The sequence below is a fragment of the Trichechus manatus genome, unplaced genomic scaffold, assembly GCF_000243295.1.
Source record: "Trichechus manatus latirostris isolate Lorelei unplaced genomic scaffold, TriManLat1.0 scaffold00041, whole genome shotgun sequence".
In the NCBI taxonomy this organism is placed as follows: Eukaryota; Metazoa; Chordata; class Mammalia; order Sirenia; family Trichechidae; genus Trichechus; species Trichechus manatus.
This window is the reverse complement of record NW_004443977.1, coordinates 15,927,616-15,936,080: the sequence shown is the minus strand read 5'-3', so window position 1 is coordinate 15,936,080 and position 8,465 is coordinate 15,927,616.

Genomic DNA, 8,465 nt, shown 5'->3' with positions numbered 1-8,465 from the left:
GGGCTGACTTGACAGCAGCTAACAACAGTAACATTAATAAATTCCTTTTGATACTGTTATCGACAAGAAACACAAAATACTTCTAAGCAGGTGATAGGTAGTTCATTCAGTCTTCACTAGTATATCATCATCATGCTGACATCTAAAAACAGCACCTTAAAAAAGTACTAAACAGCACAGAAAGGAAAGGTACCTACAAAATGAACCATTTCTCTGCTGTGTCGTCACTGGTTTTCTGTTTCTGTTTTTTTTTTATAAGAAGTTTATATGGTAGCAGATAATCAAGTGAGATGAGGTCATTTTCTTCTGTGAATGTAATTACTCATCAAAGAAGTTATTTTATCTAAGAACTCTGAACACTAGATAAATGGGTGTCCAATAACACAATAGCTTAATTCATAGAACACTAACCTTACTTGGAGCATGCAATCTCTCCATATAATCTCTTTTACATGTAGTGGTTACTAAAATTAGTTGAAAAATAATCTCAATTATCTATTTTTAATATGGATAAAATGTGTATTCCTGCTTCAAAATAAAAAGTGACTGCTTATTATGCTAATGGGATATTTACAAAAGCCATCGCCATAGTTTCCAGCTCAAAGCCCCTGGAAAATTTTAGTCTTCGTCAATGGAAAGTCAATCTCTTAAATATGCAACTCTTAGTATTTAAAAACGCTATCTTAAAGAATGAAAAAAGGCCTCAAGGAGCAGCATTCTTAACAGTGGAAATGTAGCAAATGTGTTGATTGCAGAGAGAGATTCAAATGATAACTATGGTTGATTCCTAGATGTTTAGCCATTTCATCATTGGTGGGTAGTAGGTTCTTTTATAGCAGGAAGTATATTTGCTTAAAATAATGTTCTCTTTAATATTTCCTCTATGGTTTATAATAATGATAAGTTGAGCAAAAACTTTCTGTTTTCTACCCAGATTTTCTTTCTTTTGTGATATTATTTTTATATTACATCTTCAAGGTTCCTTTTGTTAAATTATTTCTGTAATATTTCAGACTTTCAAAAGTTGGCAGTTATTCAGAACTTCTATATAGAGTAATCCCACCACTCATTGTCAGTTTGTCGTACTATGGTGGCTTGCATGTTGCTATGATAGTGGAAACTATGCCACCAGTATTTTAAATAGTAGCAGAGTTACCCATGGTGAACAGATTAAAGCAGAGCTTCCAGACTAAGACAGGCTAGGAAAAAAATCTTAGTGATCTACTTCCATAAATTAACCATTAAAAACCTTATGGATCATACCAGAACATTTTCTGACTTGCTTACTTTGGATACATCATTAGGAGGTATCAATCGCTGGAGGAGAACATCATGTTTGGTAAAGTAGAGGGCCAATGAGGGCATACAAGATGGATTAGTTTAGATGGATTGGTACAATAGTCACAACAATGGAAATAAACATGCTGGTGATTTAGAGAATGTTGGAGGATCAGGTAATGTTTCACTCTGTTGAACTTAAGGTTACCATGAGTCAGAGTTGACTTGACGGCCACTAACAGCAACAACTGATATAGAGTAATTCGTTCAAAACAAAATAAACTTCCATCCTTCCATCCCTGAAGGAAACAATATCTGTGCCATTACGCCCGTATGGAGCATGGGGTTACCATAACTGGAAATGACATGCTCCCTGTACTGGACCAGTTAACCAGAGCAAAACCTCTAGAGGTGAAAAGATAGCCAAGACATGATCTACATCTTTTAATTCTATTCCTGTTACATTTGAGGTGCCTATTAATTTCTTCCACCACATGTCAATCTGTTTCTTGTGCTATGGTGGCTGGCATGTTGCTGTGATACTGGATACTTTGCCAACAGTATTTCCAATGCCAGCAGGGTCACCCTTGGTGGATAAGATTCGGCTGAGCTTCCAGACTAAGACTAAAAAGAAGGACCTAGCAGTCTACTTCTGAAAAAATTGGCCACTGAAAACCTTATGAATAGCAGCAGAACATTTCGTGATATAGTGCAGGAAGATGAGCCCCTCAGGTTGGAAGGCAATGAAATTACGACAGAGGAGAGCTGTCTCCTCAAAGTACAGTCAACCATAATAACATGGGTGGAGTCAAGCTTTCGGGATCTCCATTTGCTGATGTGGCATGACTCAAAATTAGAAGAAACAGCTGCAAACATCCATTGATAATCAGAACATGGAAGGTACAAAGAATGAATCTAGGAAAATTGGAAGTGATCCAAAATGAAATGGAATGCATAAACATCAATATTCTAGGCATTAATGAGCTGAAATGGACTGGTATTGACCATTCTGAATCACAGAATCGTATGGTCTACTATGCCAGGAATGACAACTTGAACAGGAATAGCATTATGTTTGTCGTCCAAAAGAGCATTTCAAGATCTGTTCTGAACTACAACACTGTCAGTGTTAGAATATGCACACATCTACAAGGAAAACCAGTTAATATGACTAGTACTCAAATTTACACACCAACAACTAAGGCCAAAGAAGAAACTGAAGATTTTTACCAACGTCTGCAGTCTGAAATTGGTCAAATATGCAATCAAGATGCATTGACAATTACTGGTGTTTGGACTGTGAAACTGGGAAACAAAAAAGAAGGATCTGGAGTTGGAAAATATGACCTTGGTGATAGAAATGACAACATTGTGTGATAGAATTTTGCATAATTAACGACTTCTTCACTGCAAATGCCTGTCTTCAACAATATAAACAGCAACTATACACCTTGACCTCACCAGATTGAACACACAGGAATCAAATCAACTTTATCCGTTAAAAGAGACAATGGAAAAGCTCTATATCATCAGTTAGAACAAGGCCAGAGGCCTACTGTGGAAAAGACTATCAATTGCTGACACACAAGTTCAAGTCGAAGTTGAAGAAAATTAGAACAAGTCCACAAGAGCCAATGTATGACCTTGAGTATATCCCACCTGAATTTAGAGACCATCTCAAGAATAGATTTGATGCATTGAACACTAATGACCTTAGACCAGATGAGTTGTTGGACGTCATACATGAAGAAAGCAAGAGGTCATTAAAAACGAAAGGAAAAAACAGACCAAAATGGGTGTCACAAGAGACTCTGAAAGTTGCTCTTGAACATATAGCAGCTAAAGGGAAAGGAGGAAATGATGAAGCAAAAGAGCTGAACAGAAGATTTCAAAGGGCAGGTGAAGAATACAAGGTAAAGTATTATAATGAAATGTGCAAAGACCTAGAGATAGAAAACCGAAAGGGAAGAACCCACTGGGCATTTCTCAAGCTGAAAGAACTGAAGAAAAAATTCAAGTCTTGAGGTGCAATATTAAAGGATTCCACAGGCCAAAATATTAAACAATGCAGGATGCATCAAAAGAAGATGGAAGCAATACACAGAGTCACTATACCAAAAAGAACTGGTCAACATTCAGTCATTTTAGGAGGTAGCATATCATTAAGAACCGATGGTACTGAAGGAAGAGGTCCAAGCTGCACTGAAAAGGCATTGGCCAAAAACAAGGCTCCGGGAATTGCGGGAATACTATTAAGAAGTTTCAATAGATTGATTCAGTGATGGAAATGTTCACTGGTCTATGCCAAAAAATTTGAAAGACAGCTACTTGGACAACCTACTGGAAGAGATCCATATTTGTACCCATTCCCAAGAAAGGTGATCCAACAGAATAAGGAAAATGTCAAATAATATCATTAATATCACACACAAGTAACATTTTTCTGAAGATGATTCAAAAGCAGTTGCAGCAGTAGATCTGCAGGGAATTGCCAAAAAATCAAGTCACATTCAGAAGAGGAGGTGAAACAAGGGATATCGTTGCTGATGTCAGATGGATCATGGCTGAAAGCAGAGAATACTAAAAAGATGTTTACCTGTGTTTTATTGACTGTGCAAAAGAATTCGACTGTGTGGATCATGACAAATTATAGATAACACTGTGAAGACTGGGAATTCCAGAACACTTAATTGTGTTCATGAAGATCCTGTACTTACACCAAGAGGCAGTCATTTGAACAGAATAGAGGGATACTGCATGGTTTGAAGTCAAGAAAGGTATGTGCCAGGGTTGTATCCTGTCACCATACTTGTTCAGTCTATATGCTGAGCAAATAATCCGAGAAACTGGACCATAAGAAGAATGTGACATCAGGATGGGGGGAAGACTAATTAACAACCTGTTTTACACAGATGACACAACACTGCTTGCTGAAAGTGAAGAAGACTTGAAGCACTTACTGATGAAGATCAAAGATCACAGCCTTCAGTATGGATTACACCTCAACATAAAGTAAACAAAAATCCTCACAACTGGACCAATAAGCAACATTATGATAAACAGAGAAAAGATTGAAGTTGTCAAGGATTTCATTTTAATTAGATCCACAATCAACACCCTCGGTAGCAGCAGTCAAGAAATCAAGCGGCACATTACATTGGGCAAATCTGCTACAAAACTTTCTTTAAAGTGTTAAAAAGTAAAGATGTCACTTTAAGGACTAAGGTGTGCCCTGACCCAAGCCATGGTGTTATCAATCGTCTCATATACATGTGAAAGCTCCACAAGGCATAAGGAAGACTGAAGAAGAATTAATGCCTTTAAATTATGGTGTTGGCAAAGAATATAGAATATACCATGGACTACCAGAATAGTGAACAAATCAGTCTTAGAACAAGTACAGTAGGAATGCTACTGAGAAGTGAGGATGACAAAACTTTGTCTCACATACTTTGGACATGTTATCAGCAGGGACCAGTCCCTGGAGAAGGATATCATGCTTGGTAGAGTAGAAGGTCAATGAAAAAGAGGAAGACTCTCAAAGAGATAGATTGACACAGTGGTTACAATGATGGGCTCAAGCATAACGACAATTATGAGGATGGCAGAGGACCTTGCAGTGTTCCTTCTGTTGTACATAGGGTCGCTCTGAGTGGGAACCAACCTGATGGCACCTAACAACAACATTAATTTTTTGATTATGCATGCTTATCTTAAAAGAATCCATTTAGTTCCCACAACTTAAATAGAGGCAGTGCCCTCATCAACAGGGCAATAATTGGTTCTTGAGGGTGAAAAAGTCCACTTTTTACGTATAAAACACAGATGCATATACAGTACATGCATTATGTATTCTCAGTACAGAAACAGATATACAGTATATCTGGGCTATTAAAATTTTATGGGGAGGACTGAAATGGGAAAAATGTCTAACATGGCTCCTTAAGGAGATAATAGTGAGGAAAACAAAAAGGTTAAGAAACTCTGCTCTAGTTGCATTGAAAGGAGTTGAATTAAGTATCTGTATTTGTGAATCTTAGGAAGATAACCATAATTGCAAAGTTGTCAATAATGTTTTAGTACTTCAGCCATCACTCGTATTGCCGTATTCTTTCTTTCGTCCCTATTCAGCTAGCTTAGCCTCTACTGCCCAGCTGAGATAGCAGTAAGTCAAATTAGCTTGTGTATTGTAAATTTATCTAATTATAATAACTGAATTTTTTACTTCAATATCTGTAGCTTCATTTAAAACTAATTTTTAAATGAAAGATAATAATGCAAGTAATACTTAAGATAGTTCCCATATTCTCCCTTCCTTTGCTATCTAGATATTGATTATTCATTAAACAGGTATTTATTAGTCAACTGCTAAAAGGAGGGATACTCTCAATGAAATGGGGTTGACCCAATAGGTGCAAAAATGGATTTAAACATACCAGTAATCATGAAAATGTCTCAGAAGCAGGCAACGTTACGTTCGGTTATACAGAAGGCCGCCATGAGTTGGAGCCAAATCAAGAGCAACTAACAACAAATAACAACAACGTGCACAATGCACGGAAATTCAGTAGCAAAAACTAACAAATAAATTTCCTCCCTGTCTTTGTGGGAAAGGAGAAATGATCATTAATTACAGAATTAGTCATTTAATTAAAATTCTTATAATGCTTACGGGATAGAAGAGTAAAGACTAGAATACATTATATGAGACAGCATATATTGTAGGGAACTGGTCTTCTTGGAGATTAAAGAGAACTTATTTCATGAAAATAATTTCCAGCTGAGATCTAAATGGCATAAAGGCTTGGGGAGGGAAAGGGGAAGACAAAGACAATAAAATGTGTAAGGCCTTTGAGCTTGGCTTTGTGGAGGAATCAAAAGCTACTTGTTGGCTGGGGAGAGAGGTATGAAATGGTGCTGCTGGACAGGAGGCCATATAGTGTAGGGACTTGTGGCTGTTTTAAGGATTTGAGGAAATAGCAAATGAGAAATGGAAGGGGATTTCAGAGTTTTATGTAAGGGAGTGATTGAATGTGACATGCATGTTGAGATACACTCCACTTGCACTGTAGAACATAAACTGGAGGAGACTGAGAGAGGACCTGGGACACTAGTAAGAACTGTTTGCATGAGCCTAGTAGGGTGGTTACGGTAGAGATGAAATATTTAGAAATTTAGAAATTGGTGACTGACTGAACACTAGTAAGGATTTGCATGAGCCTGGTAAGGTAGTTATCAAACAAAAAACCAAACCAACTGCCATCCAGTCTACGCTGGCTCATACCAACCATATAGGACAGAGTAGAACTCCCCCATAGGGTTTCCAAAGAGTGGCTAGTGGATTCGAACAGCCAGTCTTTTGCTTAGCAGCCAAATGCTTAACCACTAGGTCACCAGGATTACACTATAGATGAAATGATATTCAGAAATTGGTGACTGACAGGATATAGGAGGAGAGGAAAGAATGAGCACAAAATGAGAGGCTCAGGTTCATACTTATCTATCTGGGTAGATGATAAAACCTTTCCCTGAGATGACATACTCTGGGCAAAAAAAAGATTTAGGGAGGCTAGGACTCAGGGTGTAGTGGAGAGAAGGACATAGAGAAAGATTAGGAAACTAATTCTGAACACATTGAGTTTGAGGTGCTTATAAGATTTTTAAGTGGAAAAGTTGAGTAGGCAATTGAATATACCAGTTGTCTAGATTTAGAAGACAGATTTGATCTATGACAAAATTTGAGGCATTTAGTTGGGCTACTGACGTTTCCTGGAAACACCATTGACCCTTTAAATCTTAAAGCTCCCTGCCCTGAAGATGTGAAATATAAATTTACTTTAATCGTAACTGGCATAATTTTTAGCATCATAGTAACACATCAGCCACCACGGTCCACCAAACTGACAGATGGTTGGAGAATACATGAGATAGCCATGGAAAAGAATATTAGGAAAGAAGACAGTGGGGCCTAGGAGTGAACCTGCTGTCATACCAACATTAAAAGTCAAGCAAGAGTGTTCCGGCAAAATGGCGCACTAGGCAGAAGCACCACGCCGGCCCTCCACAGCAAAGATCCGAAAAACCAAGCTGAACAGAGAATACAACAATCCTGAAACCCTAAAACAACAAATGAACAGATAAAGAACTCAGCCAAGCACCAAATGGAGTGAGAAAACTGACAGAGAACGGAGAGCAAAGAGAGATTCATGCAGAGGTCCCCTACCAGCAAACGCAGCATGGATCCGCCATCTTGGACTCCATCAGAGACCAGCAAACAGAGGGTAGGAGAAAGCAGCCTCACAGAGCTTCCAGCAGGAGACAAAACAACCAGTAATTTGCAATATACGCTTTCCCACCCCCCACACTTCTTTACCCCAACTTGGCCTCCTCTGCTTCCCGCAGCCGCAGTCTCTTGACCGGGAAACAGAGGCTGCTTGGATTCCACATCCCCGAATGGGTGGCTGTCTGAGTACTTTTTGTTGGCTGCTGGTGTTGCTTTTTTCCGCTTCTTTTTATTTCTTCCTTGCCTCTCACCACCTCCCCCTCCTTTCGCTCGAGTACCTCGCTCCGTGCGCCATTTTTGCTTCTTCCTGAGGGGCCGCAGAGCTCTTGTAATTTGTGATATACGCTTTCCCACTGTCTTCACTTCTTCACCCACACTTGGCCCCCTCTGCTTCCCACAGACACAGTCTCTTGTTCAGAAACACCAGCCCACACTAGCTGGCTCTCTTGAGTGCCATTTGTTGGCTGATAGTGTTGCTTTTTTTTTTTATACTTGCCTCTCGCCACCTCCCCCTCCCTTCGCTCAAGTACCTGGCTCAGTGGGCCACCTTTGCTTCTTCCTGAGGGACTGCGGAGCTCCATTAAAGTGTGGAGCTGCTTCCCAGTTTGGGCTGCCATGCTGGTGGGATCCTGGAGCATTTGTTCGTTTCTTTGTTTTGAATTGTCTGTTTGTTTTCTTTTCCTTTTCTTGAATTGGGAGCCTTTTCTGGCCAGGCTCAGCTGTGTGGCAGGGATACTCCCCTTCGGCTTCCACAGACGTGCAGAGGGATCCCTGAGAGCATTTCTTTTTACGTTGTTTTGTTTTTTTTTTCTGTTTCCTTGGAGGCCTTTCTTCTTTTTTGTTTTTTTTAATTGTTTGGTTTTCCTTTTACTCTTTCTCCCTTTTTGTTTTTCTTCATTGCTCA